The following is a 12,684-nucleotide window of genomic DNA, read 5'->3' as shown; positions in this document are numbered from 1 at the left end:
TTTCTTAAACTTGTCAGCACTCTGCACTTTTCCTGCATTTAATCTCACCTTCACACCCTCCTTACTCTATCAATTGAATCAAACCGTTATACCATTATAATAATCAACCACCCATGGATGAGTCAAGTCAAGTCAAGTCGAGTCGCTTTATTGTCATTCCAGCAATGTGCAGTGGTACAGTACACAGTGAAACAAGACAACGTTCCTCCAAGACCATGGTGCTACATATAATAGTGCAAATGTGCAAAGATTGCAAACAAAACAAAGACAGTGCAGACAAAACAATGCAAGAGAAATGTGCAAAAGACTGAGCATTGTGCAAAAAGTCACTCGGTGTATGAAGGTGTGTGTGTGTGTGTGTGTGTGTGTGTGTGTGTGTGTGTGTGTGTGTGTGTGTGTGCGTGCGTGCGTGCGTGTGCGCGTGCGTGTGTGTCTGTGAGAGAGAGAGAGATTCTGCAGATTAGTGTTTGGTAGTGACGTGTATGAACAGGATGGATGAACATACCCAGGTCCCAGTTGACCCAACACGTTGGGCTGTTATAGCCTGCGCTTTATAAATGTCTGTCTGTCAGTGCTGATTATTCAAACAGTGTTTAAAACGTGACTCATTCGTTGTCCAAAAACATTTCCTCTACATTTGCAAAGTTACTGATTTAAAAATATATATTTTCAAATTTTTAGCTGGATGTCAAACTTATGATAGAGTCTTGAGTATATTTATATAGCAAAATTCACAATAGTATAACCAGAGGTGGGACCAAGTCACTGTTTTGCAAGTCTCAAGTAAGTCTCAAGTCTTTATCCTCAAGTCACAAGTCAAGTCTCAAGTAATGTCAGGCAAGTCAGAGTCAAGTCTCAAGTCACTGGTGAAAAAGTCCGAGTAAAGTCACAAGTCTGAAACTTTGAATTTCAAGTCCTTTCGAGTCTTTAAAAAAAAAAAAACGAAAAAAAAAAGAATGTTGCAGTTATATGTTAAATGTAAATATTAGACCATGTGATTTTTAAATCTGTTTTTCTCAACACATGACGAAATAGTGAACTTAGAAAATATACACAAATTGTGAAATTGCACCTCTATAAAATGCAGCTCAATTAAACTTAGCTCCAAGAATAAGCTGCATGTTATTCTTGGATGTGCTAGTAGGACCGGCTTTAAAATAGCATGACAAAAATATCATACACATTAAAGTTAGTTGACATCACAAAGTTAGATGAAGTCAGCTATCTCATCGTAGCAAAAGAGAAGCACCACCTACCGTTCTTTATGCAACTTCAACTGTCGGACAAAGTTGGAAGTTGTTCCATCTCTGTCTGTGATTCTCTTCTTGCATGTTTTGCATATTGCATTTTGTTTTTTTGTTGACTACTTCATAGTTTATGTACCTGAAAAAAATAACTCCTTGCAGCATTTTTGAGCGTTTTTTTTTCTTCTTAAAAAAAAATCTGGTTAATTTGATTGGCTGTTGAATTAATGGTGCACACTTTCTATATAATATGCGTGTTAAATTTTAGATTTGGGGTGAAATATCAAGTCTTTTCAAGTAAACCGGTTCAAGTCCAATTCAAGTCCCAGGTCATTAGTGTAAAAGTCCAAGTCAAGTCACAAGTCTTAGAACATTTTTTCAAGTCAAGTCTAAAGTCATAAAATTAATGACTCGAGTCTGACTCGAGTCCAAGTCATGTGACTCGAGTCCACACCTCTGAGTATAACCATGCTAAATAAGATACCCAAGTGTGCACCAATGCAGTCTAATGCAAGCCTTTGAACTGTGTGTTGATAAGTGCATGAAGTTTACCTCTACCTCTATAGCTGAAACGAAACTGATCCATACTTTGCGGATCTACTGATTTGTTTTAATGTGGCACTTTTTTTTCCCACGAACTGCAGATGATGAAATCCTCTTTATTTGAGAAAGTGCCCTTAAGCTATTGTTGCTCATACTTACTGAGTTCCCTAGCAACTTCTTTACTATGTCAGTAAACTTTTTGAACAGGAAAGGTATGGTAGATGTAAAGACACATCTTAATTGAAGCAAAGGCAAAAAGAAATGGAATGAATTTTATATGACTGTTCATATTAAATCCATAAATCCAACAAAGAGTGAAAATCCAAAGCCTGCTGCAATATGAGTGTGTGTGTGTGTGTGTGTGTGTGTGTGTGTGTGTGTGTGTGTGTGTGTGTGTGTGCGCTCACAGAAGGAAGGTCATGGCAGGAGCTTTTTTTGAATGCATTTCCAATCAGCTTTTTTACAAGAAGTGTATTTCATACATTGGAATAAATGTATTCTTTTCGATACTTTATAAATATGAAACTCTAAAGATTTTGAGTTCATGCACATTGTGAAATAAGAATCTAAATATTTGTGTCACAATGATTTCTATAAAAACATGTTGTTTATGGGGATAATGTGACAAATCTTTGGTCCCTATTAATGGTTATTGAAGAGGAAGCTTGAACCATGGGGCTCTCCACCATCTGACCCCAGAACTGAAGAAGCTTCTCAATGAGAGGCGCAACGTCTTCTAGCAAAGAAGTCCAGACGCTTTTCTTTCCAAGCTCCTTAGACTACGATGAACTGGATGACTGAGAACCTTCACAGACATTTAAATCAAGTGAGCAAACTGATCAAACGCATGTTTGCTACACACAGTTTACTTCCAACTGTGCTGATTTTTAACTATAAAAAACAAAATTATGTCTTCGGTTTTTTGTAGTTTAAATGTCACAATTGAAATGAGAGGACTTCTCCTGTGTTTAGAAAAAAATGCAATTTCTGTAAATCAGCCTTAAAACTATTGCACTCTGCGCTCTCATTTGACTAAATGACATTTTTTATTTTTTGTTTGAGTGGTACTAACGTGTAGTAGAAAGTTTTATTCTGGCTCCCTCTCCCTCTCTTTTTTTTTTCTTCCAATTTTATGTGACAGAGGGAGCCAGGGATATATCGACCGAGGTTACCGCCATCAGCTGCCTAACTGATAGCAAACTGTGGTATGGAGACAACTGTTTATAATATTTCTAGTGATACTCACAAGCAATGTTCCCTCTAATTTTTCATGTGTCTGAGCGACCGCACAAACCTCCTGAGCGACCCCTTGGACCACTGTGAGCGACATCAGACGTGTGCACTGTGGTCACGCCAGCATCGAATCCATCCAAGTTACATGGTTTATTAAAATAATCAAATTACAGCATTTACATTTATGTTACACTACATTTAATTAACGGCTTTAGCCCACTTACAATGAAAATTTAAAAAAATCTTGTTCATGACCTGTGTAGTATGTTAACACTATTGGAAGTAAAAATAACTTGAACTCCAATTTTGAAAACACAACTTTATTGCTTTCTTTAAAAAAAAAATAAATAATAATATATATATATATATATATATAGCTCTGACTTATTATGAGTATGAGTCTGTGGTCTGGGAGAGAGTCCTGTAACTCTCTGTCTGCAGAATACAAGCTCATATAATGACCAATGTTGGGTAATTAATTATATAGTTACTTCTTCAAAAAAGTAACTGAGTTTTGCAAACAACAAAGTTTTTTGCAGCTGTTTACCTAAAAATGCGTTTTTTTTTAAATAAACATTTCAAACTATTTACAGAACAATCAGCTGTTCTGCATCAAATCTGATGCCACACAAATTATTTGTGCCACCCAAAAAATAATTTCTGTCCACTATGAGATAAAGGAGAACATCACAGCCTGATACCTGCAGGCCTGACAACAGGAGATGTATCACTCCTGTAACACCTGTAACATTCAGCAGTCGCCTCATTGTTCTGACACACACAACATAACTATTGACTACACTACACACTAACTACACAAGATTTGTGCTACACGTGGCAAATCTCTCACATCTCAAAACACCGCCGTCACTCCTAAAACTTCCCCCCGACCTAAACAACAAATGCCATGTTTTGATTGGTCGACATGGTACATTTTTCGACCAATGGGAAAGGGTGAGGGGTGTTTTGGTTTTGTTTTTGCTCACAGACGGAGTGTTTTCGAGCGTTTTCCTTATAAAATGCCGTTTTTACCGTTTCTTCCCGCAGTAAATATAAACAACGACAGTATTCAGGAAGAAAACTAAACATTGAATATATTTTTATCATAACTCTGGTTTTACCTGGCCTATCAACACAATTTAAAAACTGGTATAAAGTCCACACTTTTTCAGTCAATTGTTCCGTCTGTCCTGCTCACATCTCCAATGTTTGTACACGTTGTCATTAACATGGCTTCACTCCACATCAGCCACGCCGCTTTGCTAGCTAAAACACCGGTGTCGGCACATAAGGACGCTGTCATAGCCTCTCAACGACATTGATTAGCTGCGTATATATGAATGTGAATTATTGGCTGGACTATGGGATAAGGTGGCATCGTTCTAATCCCATACGGGAGCAGCCAGTCACTTACTGACTAACACTGCAAAACAGAATTGTTAACATATTTACTTTAATTTCAATTCAGGTTAGATTTTTTTTGTGCGCAACTCAGATTTTTTCTGCGCAGAGACCGTGACAGCAGTGCGCAATTGCGCACGCGCGCAGCTTAGAGGGAACATTGTCTGGGACTCTCCTCAGCTCTTTCTGGGATAGTGGCGCGGCTGCCCCTCTGTTGGTCTTCCTTGGTCTCTTGTGTTCTGGGGGCCTCTGGATGTCTGGAGTTTTGATCTCCTCCATACCTGCTTCATGCCCTGGAGGACGGGGCTGTGGCTCCCCACACCCTCTAGCAGATCATTACATGAAGGAACCTTTTAAAAACAAGCGCGCTCATGCTCACAGGTGTACACACGGGTGCTCACACACACAAACTACACCCTTTTTGGCTCCTACCTCAAAGCACACTGTGCGCTGTTGATCTTACGTGCTGCACAATAATGTTTAATATTAAGTATTTAGTGTTATATTCCCATATATCAAAATAAACAATAAAAGGTGAATCAAATAGACCATTACGGCAAGGCTGGGATGGTCCATTTGGTAAAGCAAATCCATTGGGCATCTTTCTTTGCCTTTAGACAATAATTCTGATGGCAAAAGAACCAAACAGGACAGGCAAAAAAAAAAATAAATAAAATAAATAAATAAACAAATATATATATATATATATATATATATATATATATATATATATATATATATATATATATATACATATATAATTGGTATGGCTGTAATTGACACAGGTGATAATAAGTATATATATATTTATATATATATATATATAAATAAGACATAAATATTAAATATTATTAAATATTATAAGACCATAACAAAGTGTCAAGTATGCTAACAGGTCAGTGTCACTAATACACAGTAATAGCATAAAATGCATATCAAGTAAAACGAGTTAAAAGCACAAAGCCATAAAAGATACTATAAAAGGTCAAATAGAGTAAGTCTAGGGCTCAGATACAGGCATTAACGAGCAGGAAAGGCAAGGTTAAATAGGCTTTTAACCGTGATTTAAATGATTGGATAGAATCAGACGTGCAGATAGCAATAGGAAGGTTATTCCATAAATCTGGTGCAGCCAAGGCAAACGCCCGGTCACCTCTGGACTTCAGCCGAGATCTTGGCTGCACCAGGAGTAACTGAGTAGATGATCTTAGTGCTCTAGTGGGAGTGTACGATCTGAGTAATATTTTTCCACATTCAGCATCATTTTTTCCACATTTAGCTCAAAACCGGACAAAAACGTGTTTTGAGTTATTTTTTTTTTACAACATTTACTAAAATACTTGCAACTTTTTATATTTAAAACACAATTTAAAATGTTAAATATTAAATCAAAATGTTAAATCTAAATATTATTTTTAAATCTAAATGTTAAATCTAAATATTATTTTTTAAATCTAAATGTTAAATCTAAATGTTACAGGAAACTAAATATTTAGCTAACATGCAAATTTATTGAAAGGGTCAAGGGAAATGCCAAAATTAAAGCTTTACGAAAATCTCCGGCCTAAAGTGTGCCGGTAGTGGTCAGGTTTAAAACCAAACCCGACCTGGGAACGGAGAAAAATATATTTTTGTTTTGTTTTGCTTGTTTTAAATGTTTTCTAGTTTTATTTCATTCCTTCTGGGATTTGGATACAATTAATGTATGCATATTCTGCACACACACAAACACACATGTGGCTACTACCCATTTCTTGTTTTTATACTTAAGATGGATTATTCTTGAATGAAGACACTGATCTGACACATGTAGTATTAGTTAATTGTCTTTATTGTTCCTCCATCATCTCTCTACCCTGTGTTCACTTTAACACAGGGTAGAGAGATGATGGAGGAAATGAAAAAAGGGGGGTAAGGAAAAGGTAGAAGGGAGAAAAAGAGGTGAAAAGAAGGGATAGAAAAAAGGAAAGAGACAGAGGAGAGAAAACCCCAACAATCCCCTCTGAGCAAGCACTTGGCGACAGTGGGGAGGAAAAACTGCCTTTAAGCAGAAACCTCCAGCAGAACCAGGCTCAGGAGGGGCAGCCAACTGCTGGGACTGGTTGGGGGGTGAGGGTGAAAAGAGAGAGAGGGGGGAGGGAGATATGAGAGGTGTTAGGAGAGAAAGGGAGAGGAGAGGTAAAAATTAAGATGGAACAGAGGTTGAGAAAGATGAGGCTACATCAGGTGAAGAAGCAGCAGTGTCCCTCCTCCGGAACCAGCAGAAGCGTTTTTTCTTCTTTTTCAGTTGCTGTTCCACGAGTGCTTTTTTCTCTAGGATGAGGGTTCTCAATTCATTAATTGTTTCTGTATTTTGCATCTCAAGTTTCTTGCATCTTTGCTCCACTTCTTCTAATTTTGCTTGTTTTTCTTCAAGCTGTTCTTTCAGTTCTTTAGATGCTGCCTTTTGCACCTGCATTTCAGTGTTTTTGCACCTTAAGTTGTTAGAAAGTTCTTCAAGCTCTTCTGTGTTTTTTCTCAGCATTTCAGCAATCCTACTCTGCATCTCTGAGCATTGTTTTTCCAGTTTTTCCTTTGCTACTTCCAGTCCAGTTGTTTTGTCCTTCATTTCAAAATAAAATTCTTGCAGTTTTAGATGTTTCCTCATAAAGTCCTGGGAAATAAGTTTTTCTTCTTTCTGTATTTCTTGCTGTTGCGCTTTCTCTTGAAGTAACCCTTTCATTTTGTGCACTGTGTCATCAAACCTTTTTTCCAGCACTTTGTATTTTCCCTCCACGTGTTTGAGTTTGTCCTGCGTGCCTCTGTGCTTTATGTCCATTTTTTCCTTCTCATCAAGAATTTCTTTATTTCTTTCCAGCGCTTCATCAAAATTTCCTTGGAGCTCCTGATTCTTTATATTCATTTGTTGGAGGTCACACTGTAACTCCTTATTAATAGCTTCCCTGTCTTGAAGCTGCTTGGACATTTCTTTCAATTCAGCTCTTTTTTGCTTGATTTTGTTCCTCAGGAACAGAATCTGCTCATGGGCTTGCATTCTGATGTAAGTTTGTTGGTCCTGGATGTTCTGAAGCTTGCGATCCATTTCTTTCTGTCTTTCTTGTAGTTGCTCATTCTCATGAAGTAACTGTTCATTTCTGTCCAGTGTTTCATTGAGTTTTTGTTTGAGCTCCTGATTCACTGTGTCCATTTGTTGGACTTCACAATGTAATTCCTCATTAAGAGCATCACTGTCTTGAAGCTGCTCAGCCATTTCTTTCAATTCAGCTCTTTTTTGCTTGATTTTGTTCCTCAGGAACAGAATCTGCTCATGGGCTTGCATTCTGATGTAAGTTTGTTGGTCCTGGATGTTCTGAAGCTTGCGATCCATTTCTTTCTGTCTTTCTTGTAGTTGCTCATTCTCATGAAGTAACTGTTCATTTCTGTCCAGTGTTTCATTGAGTTTTTGTTTGAGCTCCTGATTCACTGTGTCCATTTGTTGGACTTCACAATGTAACTCTGCATTAAGAGCATCACTGTCTTGAAGCTGCTCAGCCATTTCTTTTAATTCAGCTTTCTTTTGCTTGTTTTTGTCCATCAGGTTCATAATCCCCTCCCGGGTTTGACCAAATAAAATTCCCCAGCCCTCATTAATAATCTTTATGTCAGGCTGGCGGCGCCGCTTATTGTTAGTTTGCTGGTCCTCTGTGTTCTGAAGATTGCGATCCATTTCTTTCTGTCTTTCTTGTAGTTGCTCGTTCTCATGAAGTAACTGTTCATTTCTGTCCAGTGTTTCATTGAGTTTTTGTTTGAGCTCCTGATTCACTGTGTTCATTTGTTGGACTTCACAATGTAACTCCTCATTAAGAGCATCACTGTCTTGAAGCTGCTCAGCCATTTCTTTTAATTCAGCTTTCTTTTTCCTGTTTTTGTCCATCAGGTTCATAATCCCCTCCCGGGTTTGACCAAATAAAATTCCCCAGCCCTCATTAATAATCTTTATGTCAGGCTGGCGGCGCCGCTTATTGTTAGTTTGCTGGTCCTCTGTGTTCTGAAGATTGCGATCCATTTCTTTCTGTCTTTCTTGTAGTTGCTCGTTCTCATGAAGTAACTGTTCATTTCTGTCCAGTGTTTCATTAAGTTTTTGTTTGAGCTCCTGATTCACTGTGTCCATTTGTTGGACTTCACAATGTAACTCCTCATTAAGAGTGTCACTGTCTTGAAGCTGCTCGACCACTTCTATTAATTCAGCTTTCTTTTGCTTGACTTTGTTCCTCAGGAACAGAATCTGCTCTTGGGCTTGTGTACTGTTGTTAGTTTGTTGGTCCTCAATGTTCTGAAGCTTGCGATCCATTTCTTTCTGTCTTTTTTGTAGTTGCTCGTTCTCATGAAGTAAATGTTCATTTCTTACCAGTGTGTCATCATGCCTTTTTTGGAGCACTCTGTATTTTTCCACCATGCCTTTGAGTTTGTGTTCCACGTCGCTTAGCTTTATGTTCAATTCTTCCTTCTCAAAAAGAATTTCTTCATTTTCCTCCAGTGCTTGATTAAGCCTTTGTTGGAGCTCCTGATTATTTTTGTCCATTTGTCTACAGGGAGGAGAGTCAGTGTGAACTTTTGGTCTTTTCTGGTGTTTTCTCTGAGACATGTCGTGGTCTGTAAACAGTGACTCTGAAAACAATCCAGATGCTTCAAAATACTTCCCGGGCAAACCTTCGTTTTCTTCCAGCGCTTGATTACGCTTTAGTTCGAACTCCTGAATAATTTTTTCCATTTGTGTCAAGAGAGGAGAGTTAGTGTGAACTTTTGGTCTTTTCTGGTGTTTTCTCTGAGACATGTCGTGGTCTGTAAACAGTGACTCTGAAAACAATACAAATGTTTCAAAATACTTCTCTGGTAAACCTTTGAAAAATGCGAAAACAACTTCTGCCAATACAATTGCTGCAAAAATACTGACTACAAACTGTTGCCTTTCAACCCTATTTAAGGACAATTTTCAAAGGACATTCCAGCACATCAAAGCAGCAAAGGTGATGTCACAAAGGTCCATATGACTTTCATTCCATAAGCCAATATTGTTGTCACATGACATTTTTGAATGGGGATTTTTTTTGCTTGGAGAAATTATCAGTAAAGTTTCAATCACATACAACAGAAAATAAATAAATAAATACAACAAAATAAAATGATAGGAACAAGACAAAAACGGGTATTTTGTAAATATAATAATAAATGCGAATTTATTGTGTAAATATTCTTTATTAGCAGCGTCCCCCTGAAATGTGCCAACAACATTGAGAGTAACATCCTCCTCTCTGCCCCTTAATGCTCTCTCGTTGCTATGGTAACGCGCGGGGGACCGCTGTGGGCAGCTGGCTGAACAGTAATGAGTAGGACACATAGAGCTGTGATATTGATGCAGTTTAGCTACAGTACAGCTAACGTTAGCCGTGTTGTACCACATTAATGTATGCTTTTTGGGGATTTACTCAGGTTTACTCTAAATAAAGGCCAGACTTTAACTTTGCTTTAGCTGGGTCCAACACTGATATTCTCAGACAACGTCAAGTTCCAGTGTTCGCTTAGACCGACAATTTCATATTGTCTTAATTATCGGTAAAATTTGGGCAATATTTCATCATAAATACATCACTTTTTCTTCTTAGGGCTCAAATGGCTATTCAACACTTTCATATTTAATTTAAATATTGCTCGTAATGATGTTACCGCCGTGAAAATCAGCTATAGTAGCAGCCGATTTAAATCAGCATTTGTTTGTCTTTTGTTAAGCTGGTCCAGGCCGAATTAACCTCTTAAGCCCCAAGGGGGTTTCTGAGCTTCATGCTCGAAAATGTAATGCCCAAATTTAATTGATTATTTCTCTGCAATTACAAACTCTGTGCTTACAATCTTGGTATCACGCTTTTCTTTCCAAGCTCCTTAGACTACGATGAACTGGATGACTGAGAACCTTCACAGACATTTAAATCAAGTGAGCAAACTGATCAAACGCATGTTTGCTACACACAGTTTACTTCCAACTGTGCTGATTTTTAACTATAAAAAACAAAATTATGTCTTCGGTTTTTTGTAGTTTAAATGTCACAATTGAAATGAGAGGACTTCTCCTGTGTTTAGAAAAAAATGCAATTTCTGTAAATCAGCCTTAAAACTATTGCACTCTGCGCTCTCATTTGACTAAATGACATTTTTTATTTTTTGTTTGAGTGGTACTAACGTGTAGTAGAAAGTTTTATTCTGGCTCCCTCTCCCTCTCTTTTTTTTTTTCTTCCAATTTTATGTGACAGAGGGAGCCAGGGATATATCGACCGAGGTTACCGCCATCAGCTGCCTAACTGATAGCAAACTGTGGTATGGAGACAACTGTTTATAATATTTCTAGTGATACTCACAAGCAATGTTCCCTCTAATTTTTCATGTGTCTGAGCGACCGCACAAACCTCCTGAGCGACCCCTTGGACCACTGTGAGCGACATCAGACGTGTGCACTGTGGTCACGCCAGCATCGAATCCATCCAAGTTACATGGTTTATTAAAATAATCAAATTACAGCATTTACATTTATGTTACACTACATTTAATTAACGGCTTTAGCCCACTTACAATGAAAATTTAAAAAAATCTTGTTCATGACCTGTGTAGTATGTTAACACTATTGGAAGTAAAAATAACTTGAACTCCAATTTTGAAAACACAACTTTATTGCTTTCTTTAAAAAAAAAAAAAAAAATATATATATATATATATATATATAGCTCTGACTTATTATGAGTATGAGTCTGTGGTCTGGGAGAGAGTCCTGTAACTCTCTGTCTGCAGAATACAAGCTCATATAATGACCAATGTTGGGTAATTAATTATATAGTTACTTCTTCAAAAAAGTAACTGAGTTTTGCAAACAACAAAGTTTTTTGCAGCTGTTTACCTAAAAATGCGTTTTTTTTTAAATAAACATTTCAAACTATTTACAGAACAATCAGCTGTTCTGCATCAAATCTGATGCCACACAAATTATTTGTGCCACCCAAAAAATAATTTCTGTCCACTATGAGATAAAGGAGAACATCACAGCCTGATACCTGCAGGCCTGACAACAGGAGATGTATCACTCCTGTAACACCTGTAACATTCAGCAGTCGCCTCATTGTTCTGACACACACAACATAACTATTGACTACACTACACACTAACTACACAAGATTTGTGCTAAACGTGGCAAATCTCTCACATCTCAAAACACCGCCGTCACTCCTAAAACTTCCCCCCGACCTAAACAACAAATGCCATGTTTTGATTGGTCGACATGGTACATTTTTCGACCAATGGGAAAGGGTGAGGGGTGTTTTGGTTTTGGTTTTGCTCACAGACGGAGTGTTTTCGAGCGTTTTCCTTATAAAATGCCGTTTTTACCGTTTCTTCCCGCAGTAAATATAAACAACGACAGTATTCAGGAAGAAAACTAAACATTGAATATATTTTTATCATAACTCTGGTTTTACGTGGCCTATCAACACAATTTAAAAACTGGTATAAAGTCCACACTTTTTCAGTCAATTGTTCCGTCTGTCCTGCTCACATCTCCAATGTTTGTACACGTTGTCATTAACATGGCTTCACTCCACATCAGCCACGCCGCTTTGCTAGCTAAAACACCGGTGTCGGCACATAAGGACGCTGTCATAGCCTCTCAACGACATTGATTAGCTGCGTATATATGAATGTGAATTATTGGCTGGACTATGGGATAAGGTGGCATCGTTCTAATCCCATACGGGAGCAGCCAGTCACTTACTGACTAACACTGCAAAACAGAATTGTTAACATATTTACTTTAATTTCAATTCAGGTTAGATTTTTTTTGTGCGCAACTCAGATTTTTTCTGCGCAGAGACCGTGACAGCAGTGCGCAATTGCGCACGCGCGCAGCTTAGAGGGAACATTGTCTGGGACTCTCCTCAGCTCTTTCTGGGATAGTGGCGCGGCTGCCCCTCTGTTGGTCTTCCTTGGTCTCTTGTGTTCTGGGGGCCTCTGGATGTCTGGAGTTTTGATCTCCTCCATACCTGCTTCATGCCCTGGAGGACGGGGCTGTGGCTCCCCACACCCTCTAGCAGATCATTACATGAAGGAACCTTTTAAAAACAAGCGCGCTCATGCTCACAGGTGTACACACGGGTGCTCACACACACAAACTACACCCTTTTTGGCTCCTACCTCAAAGCACACTGTGCGCTGTTGATCTTACGTGCTGCACAATAATGTTTAATAT

Source organism: Pelmatolapia mariae, linkage group LG20, assembly GCF_036321145.2.
Source record: "Pelmatolapia mariae isolate MD_Pm_ZW linkage group LG20, Pm_UMD_F_2, whole genome shotgun sequence".
Classification (NCBI taxonomy): domain Eukaryota; kingdom Metazoa; phylum Chordata; class Actinopteri; order Cichliformes; family Cichlidae; genus Pelmatolapia; species Pelmatolapia mariae.
Note: the sequence above shows the minus strand (reverse complement) of the source record.